Consider the following 11,775-nt stretch of genomic DNA (forward strand, 5'->3'; position numbering starts at 1 on the left):
TTAAAGGAAGTTGGGATGATCACTTGCCGTTGATCGAGTTTTCTTATAACAATAGCTTTCATGCTAGCATCGGAATGCCGCCTTATGAGGCCCTGTACGGAAGAAGGTGTCGATCTCCCTTATACTGGGATGAAGTAGGAGAGCGGAAGATGCTCGGACCCGAAGTGGTCCAAAGGACCAAAGATATAGTGGATCTTATCAGAGGGCGACTTGTAGCAGCCCAAGACAGACAAAAGAAATATGCAGACCTAGCCCGAAAGGACAAGGAATATGAAGTAGGGGACTTAGTACTACTGAAAGTATCCCCTTGGAAGGGATTAATGAGGTTCGGAAAGAAAGGAAAACTAAGCCCAAGATACATTGGACCTTTTGAGATATTAAGACGGATTGGAAAGTTAGCTTACGAGCTAGCCCTACCCCCTAATTTGCAACAAGTTCATAATGTGTTCCATGTGTCAATGCTAAGGAGGTATCATCGGGATGTCAGGCACATAGTGGAGTACGAGCAGGTGGATATGCAGCCAGATCTAACTTACGTGGAGAAGCCAGTAAGGATTATGGATAAGAAGGAGCAGGTGCTTCGGAACAAAGTGATCAAGCTAGTCAGAGTACTATGGCAGAATCATAATGTGGAAGAATCAACTTGGGAACTAGAGAGCACAGTGCTAGAAAAGTACCCCCATTTGTTTTCTGTTTGATTCCGGGACGGAATCCTTTTAAGGGGGGAGACTGTAATAACCCCAAAATTTTTCAACTTTTTGTAACCCTTGTGAATAGTGTTTTAGCTGAATGAAGAAACTTTTCACGCCACACTATGTAGGGGTTCTGTTATGGATATTCTGGGATATTATTAGTACTCTATGTAGTATATAAGTGTATGTAAAGATCGTCAGAATCCAATTCCGAACACTTTGGTTTTTCCCGGAAATCCACAAGATACGGAGAGAATTGAGTATAAGGTAACAGGATAAAAAGGATTTAAATTAAAGGATTATAATAGAGGATCATAAAAAGGAATATAATGTATTGAGAAAGGTTAAGGGAACCTAAGTAATAAGATCCCGGGTATGATCCTTCAAACGATAAACGAGAACGAAAGTTAAGCGAACCGTATAACAGATCAGCGGTCATTAGGCAAACGATTAGGAAGTTAATCAAAGGGATTAGTGGGAATGATGTCATCCAACCAATAGAAAGAGGACAAGGAAGGGAGGATGACATCATGAGGATGACATAGGCATGACATGCGAAGGAAGGAGGTGTGGTGGCTTTGTAACCACACAAATTCAAGGGCAAAAAGGTAATTGACTAAAGCAAGCACAAAAACCAAGCAACCAAGCCAAGCAAAAATCATTTTCATCAAAAATCAAAAAGCAACCAAGGCTTTGTTCTTGAAGCTCTCGGCTTTTTACTATTCATAAGGCAAGAACAATTCAAAACTCAAGATCCAAGCTTCCTAAATTGGTAAGATAATTCCCTAATCATCTTCATGCTTAGTTAGGACTATATCATGAGTTTAAGCCATTAATTCCTTCTCAATCTTCTTCATTTAATCAAAGAAGAAGACTATGAATAGTGTTTTCAAGTTTTTTAACTCGAAGTTTTCTTGTTTTTCTTGAAGATCCAAGCTTTCCTAAGACTTCTCAAAGCTTCTTAAGGCTTCCTAGCTCATCCCACCACTTCAAGGAAGGTATACCATCTCCAAACCCTAGATCCCTATGTATTATAAGATGATTTTGATTAGTAGGATGATATTGTAGCTTGTTGTTGTGATTTAGAGTTTGGGATTTGGAATGGTAGTAAAATGGAATGGTAAATGTTGTGGTTTTGATTAAAAGAACTTAAGTATGGTTAAATTAAGCTTAGGCATAAGTATAAATGATTAAATTGAATTGGTTGGGGTTGTTATGATGTGATGAGGATGGATGTTGGTTGTATGTTGGATTTGAGGTTGGTTTGTGGTTGGTTTTGAATGGTTAAAATTGGGAAATCGCGTAAACATAGCCGTCGTAACGTCCGATTTTCTTTGGACTGTTTTTGTGCATAGCATTACGACCCGAGAACCCCCTGCTAGATTATGACCACTGCCATGTTTAGATAGCTCATGTTACGAGCTTCGTTTTGATATGTAGTTCGTTCGATTCCGATGCACGGTTTAGGAGAAACGACCGTTTCAAGTAACGGCGTTTCGCGAACGAAACTTTTTCCCTCGCCTTACTTTGAAACATAGGTTAAAGACCAAAAAGGGTTAATTAATGTATGAAACACTGATGGTAAGTGTGTTAGGCAGTTGGTAAGACACTCGCAAAGGAATCGCTTTAAAACTCGTAAAGGTTAAATTATTAAAAATGGTGGAGCCGCGGGTACCCGAGTGACTTAAGCAAATCAGTGAGCGCAAAACAAGCGTTAGAGTCTAAGTTAGTTAAAGTATAGATTTACAAGTGTTTTTGGTTTAATTCCAACTTACTTGTTGTTTATAGGTTATCAGACTCGTCCCGAGCCTTTCTCACCCCCAAGTCGCTCAGGCAAGTATTCTATCCGTTATACTGTTGTTGTGATGTATACATTTGTATATGCATGATCTTGCGATAAATGCATATTGGTTATTTAGCAAATTCTTGCGATATATTGTAGCATGTGATATGGTATATATGCATGCCTGTTTCATATTCTTGAAATATATATCTGTTGGTTCAGTTGATAATACCTATGCTAGAGAATAGCGGTAACTTGCATATACCCTTAGTATAGGGACCCAAAAGGTGAAAATATTTTCTAAAAACCGGGAGTCGAGGATCCCGAGTAATCTTGTATATATGGATATGGATATATATATATATATATATATTTATATATATATATATGGTTATAGTTTTCCAAACTATTAATCGAATAAGGTTTATTCGATAACTTTAGCTTTATTTTATCTGAATATTATTTGAATATTCATTCGAGGGCTTCTGACTCTTTTATATTATTTATTGAATATTATTTGAATATTCATTCGAGGGATTATGCCTCAGTTTATATTATTTAATGAATATTATTTGAATATTCATTTGAGGATCTATGACTCCGATTATTTGCTGAAATATATTCTTTATTTTATTAAAGAATAAGGTGTTAATAATCAAACTTATTTTCGATTATTCAAATAAAGATAATACTTTCATATAAGTATATCTTTGGTTATTTAATACTCGTTTCAAGTATAAGTTTTAATACTTCTACTTCAATTATTTTTATAAAGATTATTCTTTATGGGAATATTATTTAAATAATAATATTCAATCATTTTCCAAATATTCTGGGGACTGATTTACTTCATTAAATCAGCTTTACTCCAAACACTCTTTAAAGTGTTTTCGAGTCTTCAAAATGATTTTTAAAGTCAGAGCGGATCCCAAAACTCATTTTTATATTTAAGATCTTCCTTTTTAAGGGGATTTAAATACTCGCTCAAAACCTGGGGAATCCGGCTCTGTGGTGTATTTTATATTCGCAACGAGGCTGCAGTTTTGGTAAATGAATTGATTACTTGCCCAACGTTCGGGAAGTAAGCCCATCTAATTGAGTCGGCATAAGCGACAGGCCGGGGTACGGTCTATGAATGTGTAAGTGGCTGGGTGGCAGTCCATCAACGCGTGAGGGGCCAGGTAACGGTCTAGCGCGAGGTCCTAATGCGGCCAGGGTGATGACCGGTGAGGAATTCATCCATCTACAGTAGAAAAGGTTACTTATTGGTATCTTTGCCTGATCAGCAAGATATCTGGTTTATGCCAAAATTCTTTTCCTTTCCAAAATTCATTGGATGTTTCAAACTATGTTCGTACTTTACATAACAGAGGTTCCAGGAAATGTTTTAGAGATATATATATGTGGATATATATATATCGGGACTAAATAAAGTATCTCATAACTTTTTCATTCAATAATATTTCAAAGATTGAATCTATTCAAGTCTTAACTTGTGGTCTCATCTATGGGATGTTTTTCTTAAAACTTATAATACTTTGAACGGTGGTAGTTCAAGTAGCTTTATAAATGATATAAGTGTGGTGAAGTATTGGTAACTTCATTCCTTGTTTCTACTTATATCTAGTAAGTAATTATCTTACACACGATAAAGATTCTAGTAAGTATCCATTTAGATACTTATATTATTGTTATCACTATGTATTATCTTGCGAGCTGTAAGGCTCACTCTTGCTTTATTTCTTCATCACACAACAACAGTTAGGAGAGATGGCCAGACTCCAGCAGACCCAGCGCAAGCGCGTGGGAAGCGTCCCTCGTCTTCCCGATGATGTTGTAGCTGCTATAGCTGCAGAGGTAGATCCATTGTAGTTCAGACCATCTACTTTTGAGAATCAAATTATGTATAATTATAACTTGTGGCAGATAATGGCAATTAACTGTAAATTTATCAAGTAATCATTTTGGGTTGTAATAACTTTTAAATGGTGGATTCAAAGACTTGTACTTATTTCAATTTCATCTCTGAGACTATAACGGGTTGTGGTGTGTGTTAGTATGGGGTCACAGCATGAGGTTATTTATTATTAATTAAGTGAAGTGATATTGTGGAAAGAAAGACCGTGATAACCCGGATCCCCGACCCCGGATCTGGGGGTGTTACAACAGAGACTAGTTTAGGTTAAGTTCAATTTATGCACCTATGCAACAATGTATGGTTATCGCTCAATGCTAAGACAAATAACAAATTGGGTTTTTATTAAACTAAGAGATTATATTAAATAACATTAACTAAGAGAATTGAGGTTGAATTACTATATATGACAAACATGGGATCCTAACTTCATTAAATACTTCATTCAATAGCCTTATTGTTCTTAACCTTAGCATGTGATGGTGATGACACTAATCAGATAACACGAAACTGATAAATGCCAACTTTCATTGCACGAGTACCATTCTACCAGACATCCACAAAAGAGATAGAAGCTGAATAGGCACCAATTATATTGAGACCATATATGTCTATAGAATTTGACAACATAACGGTTTAAGCACAAGTTATCTATCTTGATTACATAGGGCAAGTAAAACGGTTAGAGTTACCTACGAATCATGCATACACATACATGAACCTATGCTAGCATGGCAAGTTCTAAACCTCTATATTCACTGTCGCTTCAATAGAGATTAACACGCTATCTTATATGTTAGCTACGCACATAAGACGAATAAGCCCAACCAATACTAGGATATCAATCAATCACCATACACCAAGATATCGAAACAATTAATTATTGAAATCCATAATTAAATCCGCTAGAATCCCATGACAACGATTAGCCCATAATCGAACTCATCGTCACCATGGGTTCCAATGAAAGCATGGTTTAAACAAGGTCTTAATAAAGTAAATAATAATCAAAGTACGAATAAACGAGATCTAGGTTCAACAAGAACGAAAACGAGCATCCAAAGTTACAACTAATTCAAAGAATCACAAGTTGAAAACAAGATCTTCTTTTTCGGAGTTGTTCTGTGCTTCTAGGTCTTCTCCTTGGTATCCCAATCTTTCCGGATGATGAAAACCCTTTTTTTAAGTATATATACGCCCCTAGTGGACCTGGACCCTTAAAATCGTCAAATTCTACTCAAAAAAGGCTTTTTCAGCGAAATCAGCGACCAGCCGCGCCCTGAGCGGCCGCTCAGCTCTCCTGAGCGGGCGCTCAGCTCTCTGAGCGGGCGCTCAGCTACTGACTGGAAAAATATTCTGATGAATCTTGTTTTGACCATAACTTGAGTTCTACTCGTCAGAATTAGGCGATTCAACTGCCCACGCGAAGCTATTGAGATTCTCTACAACTTGACAATGGCCTAGGCTTCCAATTTTGATCACTTTTCATCATATTTCCTTTAAAAGCTCTTTTCTTCATTTAACTGATACCTGAAATGCATTAACACAAAAACACATCAAAATACCAACAACTTGAGTCCAAAACACCAATTTAAGCTTGTAATAAACCATTCCAAGTGGATATAAAATCCACTTATCACACCCCCAAACTTGAATCGATGCTTGTCCTCAAGCATAAACAGACTCAAAACTACAAAACAAACCTAATGCATGAATGCAACTATGTGAATGCAACTAAATGATAATGCAATTGATCCCCTCAGAATAACCATAACCAAATGAATAAACCAATGCCTCTAAGAATGCAATAACTTGAAACAGAGTTCGAATAAATCCCACAAACCAACTCACAAACCAGAAACGTGCGTGTGTGGATGCTTAACAGATATACTCTCGATACTAGATCAATAACCCTAACTTATCTATCATTGAAACAATCAAAAGTTTATAAACAGAATAGACAATAAACGCATTATGACTCACAACACCTCCTTTCTACTAGAGTTATACAAGGATTCACACTATTATTGAACACATAGCAAAGATGCTTATTTGATCGTGCAATGAATGAGGTCCCAAAAGACTTATACAATAATACCCATGTAGCGAGCGTTAGGTTAGCGGATCCCAGACTATAAAAGCCTTAGGTCACTAGGCACAAAGTCCCCTAGAACTTAATAACTCGAGTATTAAAGAGCTCACTCTTGATCAATTATGCATAAACACATACTTTTTTTCTTTCTTTTTTTTCTCTTTTTTCTTTTTTTTTTCTTTTTTTTTCAACAATTTCTGAATGAGTGCGTTTCGCTCCATCTCATTCAACCCTAGACTACTCATAAAAATATGAACCGGCTACTAGCCATTTGACACCTAGCCTTACAATAACTAGCAATGAAATCCAAGTTTTTCTCCAAATAAAAAAATCAGTGTTTTTATGTCATTACGAGAATATCACAAATTCTAAATATAACCAAGTGATTAAATCTCAACAACAAACAAGTATGATCATGATCTAGATCAAAAGCAACCCTATAAGACTTTGTGAAAATATTTATTTCTGGCATGCAAATCAATTCATTAAGACTTAAACATCCCTCTATTCCTCATCACCACACTCAAATCAACATCAACTTATCCAATATCATAGTTCATCTTAAGGGATCATGCTAAATATGCATGCAAATGCAACTATATGAAATTGCATAAAAATAAACAAATATGTCCTAAATGAACAATCATACAAAAATATGAATGAACTACAACTAAACATGCAACATGAATCTATATGAATCTATATGGACACACACTACTAATCCTTACATTATCACCCCCAAACTTAAAATTTTCAATGTCCTCATTGAAGGCAATAATAAGGATTTCAGGCATACCTAGTCGTCGGAAAGATCACCCTCTTCGGGTGGAGGATCAGGTGGCCAATCAACCTCGCCACTAGTGTCTCAGAAAATAGTACCGAAAGCGTGTGTCAAATCTTCAGCAAAATGACGGTGAATGTCGTGCATGGCCTCCATACGCCTAATTACTCGCCTGTACTGCTCGTCACCAACACCAGTCCTATCAACTACCTGCTGCACATGAGAAGAACCCTCTATAGGCACTGGAGGATCCGTTCAGCTACCCTCTACATCATCAAAGATATATCCCAACCCCTTGTCAGGGGGGTGCACCTAAGAATGATTAACTCAAGTGATTTGGTAGTGGGTTGAGCTCAAGTGTAGGAGCATCTTCAATAGACGACTCGAGACGATCCTGAGAAATTTTCAGCTCTGCTAACCCAAGAGAATCGAATGGCACATCCAACTTCCTCTTCCACAGCGGTGCATTCAAAACCTAAATTTGCTCTACTTTAAAGCACTCCTCTTTAGATGTGGGTAATTTTATTTCCTTGAACACATTGAAAGTGACCTTCTGATCATGAACCTTCATCGTAAGCTCTCCTTTTTGCACATTGATCATAGTTCGGCCTGTAGCCAAGAATGGTCTTCCCAAGATAATGGGAATCTTCTTATCTTCCTCGAAATCAAGAATTGCAAAGTCAGCAGGGAAGAAGAGTTTATCCACCTTGACCAAGACATCCTCCACTATACCTCGTGGATAAGCGATGGAACGGTCAGCTAGTTGCAATGACATGTATGTTGGTTTCGGCTCAGGCAGACCAAGCTTCTTGAAGATAGATAAGGGCATCAGATTGATGCTAGCTCCTAAATCACATAAACACTTGTCGAACGATAAGTTTCCGATGGTGCAAGGAATAGTGAAGCTTCCAGGATCTTTAAGCTTCGGAGGCAACTTCTGTTGCAGCACAGCACTGCATTCCTCCGTTAGAGCAACGGTCTCTAAGTCATCGAGCTTCACTTTCCGAGAGAGAATACCTTTCATAAACCTCGCATAGCTAGGCATCTGTTCAAGAGCTTCAGCGAAAGGTATGTTGATATAAAGTTTCTTGAACACCTCCAGAAACTTCTCAAACTATTTATCCAGCTTTTTCTTCTGCAGCCTTTTAGGAAAAGGAGGTGGAGGATAAATCTGTTTCTCCCCTGTATTACCCTCAGGAGGAGTGTGTTCCACAGTAGTCTTCCTTAGTTCCACCACTACTTCCTTCTGCACATCTTCTTCAGCCACAACTGCATTTTCTGAATCTTGAGATTTTTCTGGCTCTTCGTCTTGCTGAACTTGGGGGCTTGCGACCTTTCCAGACCTTAAGGTGATGGCGTTCACCTGTTCTTCAACTTCCCTCTTGCCTGGATTTGTTTCTGTATCACTAGGAACCGTTCCTGGTGGTCGATTCAATAAGGCATTAGCAATTTGCCCTATTTGGTTCTCCAGATTCTGGATAGAAACAGCCTGGCTTTGGCATATAAGAGCCTGGTTTTTGCACATAAGCCTCAACTCCTCCAATTCAGATTTTTCATTCGAAGATAGACCTGCATCATGAGTTTGTTGTTGAAGTTGGAGTTGTTGCTGAAAACCAAGAGAGTTGAACAGCTTATTTCCAAATGGCTGGAACGGCTGTTGCATCACATTCTGATTGTTGCTCCAGCTGAAGTTAGGATGATTCCAGTTGTCAGGATGATAAGTGTCTGGAACTGGTTGTTGCGATCTCTGAAAGTTGCTCACAAACTGAGCTGAGTCGCTAGATATAGCGTATTGCTCTGTCGCATGCGGACCTGCCCACAGCTCACAAACACTAATTATCTGCTTAACACCATAGTTAGCCAGAGAATCGATCTTCATAGACAACGCCTTTAGTTGAGCAGTGATAGCCGTAGCTGTATCCACTTCAAGAACTCCTGCTACCTTGCCCTGTGGATATCTCTGGGTTGGATACTGATATTCATTAGCAGCCATCAGTTCAATTAGATCATAAGCTTCCTTATAGCTCTTTGCCCATAATGCTCCGCCTGATGCTGCATCGAGCATGGGTCTGGACTGTGCTCCCAGCCCATTGTAAAAACAAGTGATGATCATCTAATCAGGAATTCCATGATGAGGACACTTCCTAAGCATCTCCTTGTAGCGCTCCCAAGCTTCACTTAGCGATTCTCCCGTTTGCTGCGCAAATTGAGTAATAGAATTCCTGAGTGCAGCTGTTTTCGCCATAGGGAAGAATTTAGTAAGAAACTTCTGAGCAAGATCTTCCCAAGTAGTAATCGAACCAGCTGGTAGAGAGTGTAACCAGCTCTTAGCCTTGTCCTTCAGAGAGAATGGGAACAGTCTCAGCTTCACAGCATCTTCAGAAACACCGTTGAACTTGTAGGTGTCGCATATTTCAATGAAATCCCTAATGTGTGTATTGGGATCTTCCGTTGGAGAACCCCCAAACTGGACTGAAGTCTGTACCCATTGAATTATGCCAGGCTTGATCTCAAAGGTATTAGCTGTGATAGCTGGGCGGACAATGCTAGATTGAATGTCATTAATCTTGGGTTGAGAAAAATCCATCAAGGCTTTCGTTCGTGCTGCTGGATCTCCCATCGTAATGAGTACCTGAAACACAAACAAATAAACCGTGAAAGTAAAAGAATCCGAGTCAGTGAACTTTAACGACCACTGATGACAAGCACATAAACTAAAAATTAACACTGAGTCCCCGGCAGCGGCGCCAAAAACTTGTTAGGGCGAAAACACACGCTAATATTCACACAAGTATACGCGTTCGCAAGTAGTATAAGATATAAATCAGATTCGTTCCCATAGAGACTGGTTTAGGTTAAGTTCAATTTATGCACCTATGCAACAATGTATGGTTATCGCTCAATGCTAAGACAAATAACAAATTGGGTTTTTATTAAACTAAGAGATTATATTAAATAACATTAACTAAGAGAATTGAGGTTGAATTACTATATATGACAAACATGGGATCCTAACTTCATTAAATACTTCATTCAATAGCCTTATTGTTCTTAACCTTAGCATGTGATGGTGATGACACTAATCAGATAACACGAAACTGATAAACGCCAACTTTCATTACACGAGTACCATTCTACCAGACATCCACAAAAGAGATAGAAGATGAATAGGCACCAATTATATTGAGACCCTATATGTCTATAGAATTTGACAACATAACAGTTTAAGCACAAGTTATCTATCTTGATTATATAGGGCAAGTAAAACGGTTAGAGTTACCTACGAATCATGCATACACATACATGAACCTATGCTAGCATGGCAAGTTCTAAACCTCTATATTCACTGTCACTTCAATAGAGATTAACACGTTATCTTATATGTTAGCTACGCACATAAGACGAATAAGCACAACCAATACTAGGATATCAATCAATCACCACACACCAAGATATCGAAATAATTAATTATTGAAATCCATAAGTAAATCCGCTAGAATTCCATGACAACGATTAGCCCATAATCGAACTCATCGTCACCATGGGTTCCAATGAAAGCATGGTATAAACAAGGTCTTAATAAACTAAATAATAATCAAAGTACGAATAAACGAGATCTAGGTTCAACAAGAACGAAAACGAGCATCCAAAGTTACAACTAATTCAAAGAATCACAAGTTGAAAACAAGATCTTCTTTTTTGGAGTTGTTCTGTGCTTCTAGGTCTTCTCCTTGGTATCCCAATCTTCCCGGATGATGAAAACCCTTTTTTAAGTATATATATGCCCCTAGTGGACCTGGACCCTTAAAATCGTCAAATTCTACTCAAAAAATGCTTTTTCAGCGAAATCAAAAACCAGCCGCACCCTGAGCGTCCGCTCAGCTCTCCTGAGCAGGCGCTCAGCTCTCTGAGTGGGCGCTCAGCTCTGCTGAGCGGGCGCTCAGCTACTGACTGGAAAAATATTCTGATGAATCTTGTTTTGACCATAACTTGAGTTCTACTCGTCAGAATTAGGCGATTCAACTGCCCACGCGAAGCTATTGAGATTCTCTACAACTTGACAATGGCCTAGGCTTCCAATTCTGATCACTTTTCATCATATTTCCTTTAAAATCTCTTTTCTTCATTTAACTGATACCTGAAATGCATTAACACAAAAACACATCAAAATACCAACAACTTGAGTCCAAAACACCAATTTAAGCTTGTAATAAAGCATTCCAAGTGGATATAAAATCCACTTATCAATGGTCCACCGCCCTGGCCAATGCTCTCACTTGGGGCCTTTCTAAATCCGGGGTCTCTCGCAGGTTGGGACACCAATCCCCTAACAAACCTATTTGGAAAGCTCCTGTTCCCGATTCCTCATCCAGCTCCTTGACTTCCTATCTTCCTTTTCCTATTTTCCTTTTCCTTCAAACTTTGTTCACTACCTGCTTCAACAATCGAGGCTTTCTGTACTAAGGTGGCATAATATGTCAGTTCTAGTACTGCTACTCGGTTCTGGATCCA

At 38.4% G+C, this 11,775-nt stretch overlaps 1 non-coding gene across 1 annotated transcript; it reads left to right on the forward strand.

Annotated features, from left to right (window-relative positions):
* Nucleotides 1-9,386: 9,386 nt before the first annotated feature.
* Nucleotides 9,387-9,493, forward strand: LOC141682064 (small nucleolar RNA R71). The gene has a single exon (XR_012559468.1). It is a non-coding gene; the product is annotated as a small nucleolar RNA R71 (small nucleolar RNA).
* Nucleotides 9,494-11,775: the final 2,282 nt, after the last annotated feature.

Source organism: Apium graveolens, chromosome 8 (assembly GCF_009905375.1).
Source record: "Apium graveolens cultivar Ventura chromosome 8, ASM990537v1, whole genome shotgun sequence".
In the NCBI taxonomy this organism is placed as follows: Eukaryota; Viridiplantae; Streptophyta; class Magnoliopsida; order Apiales; family Apiaceae; genus Apium; species Apium graveolens.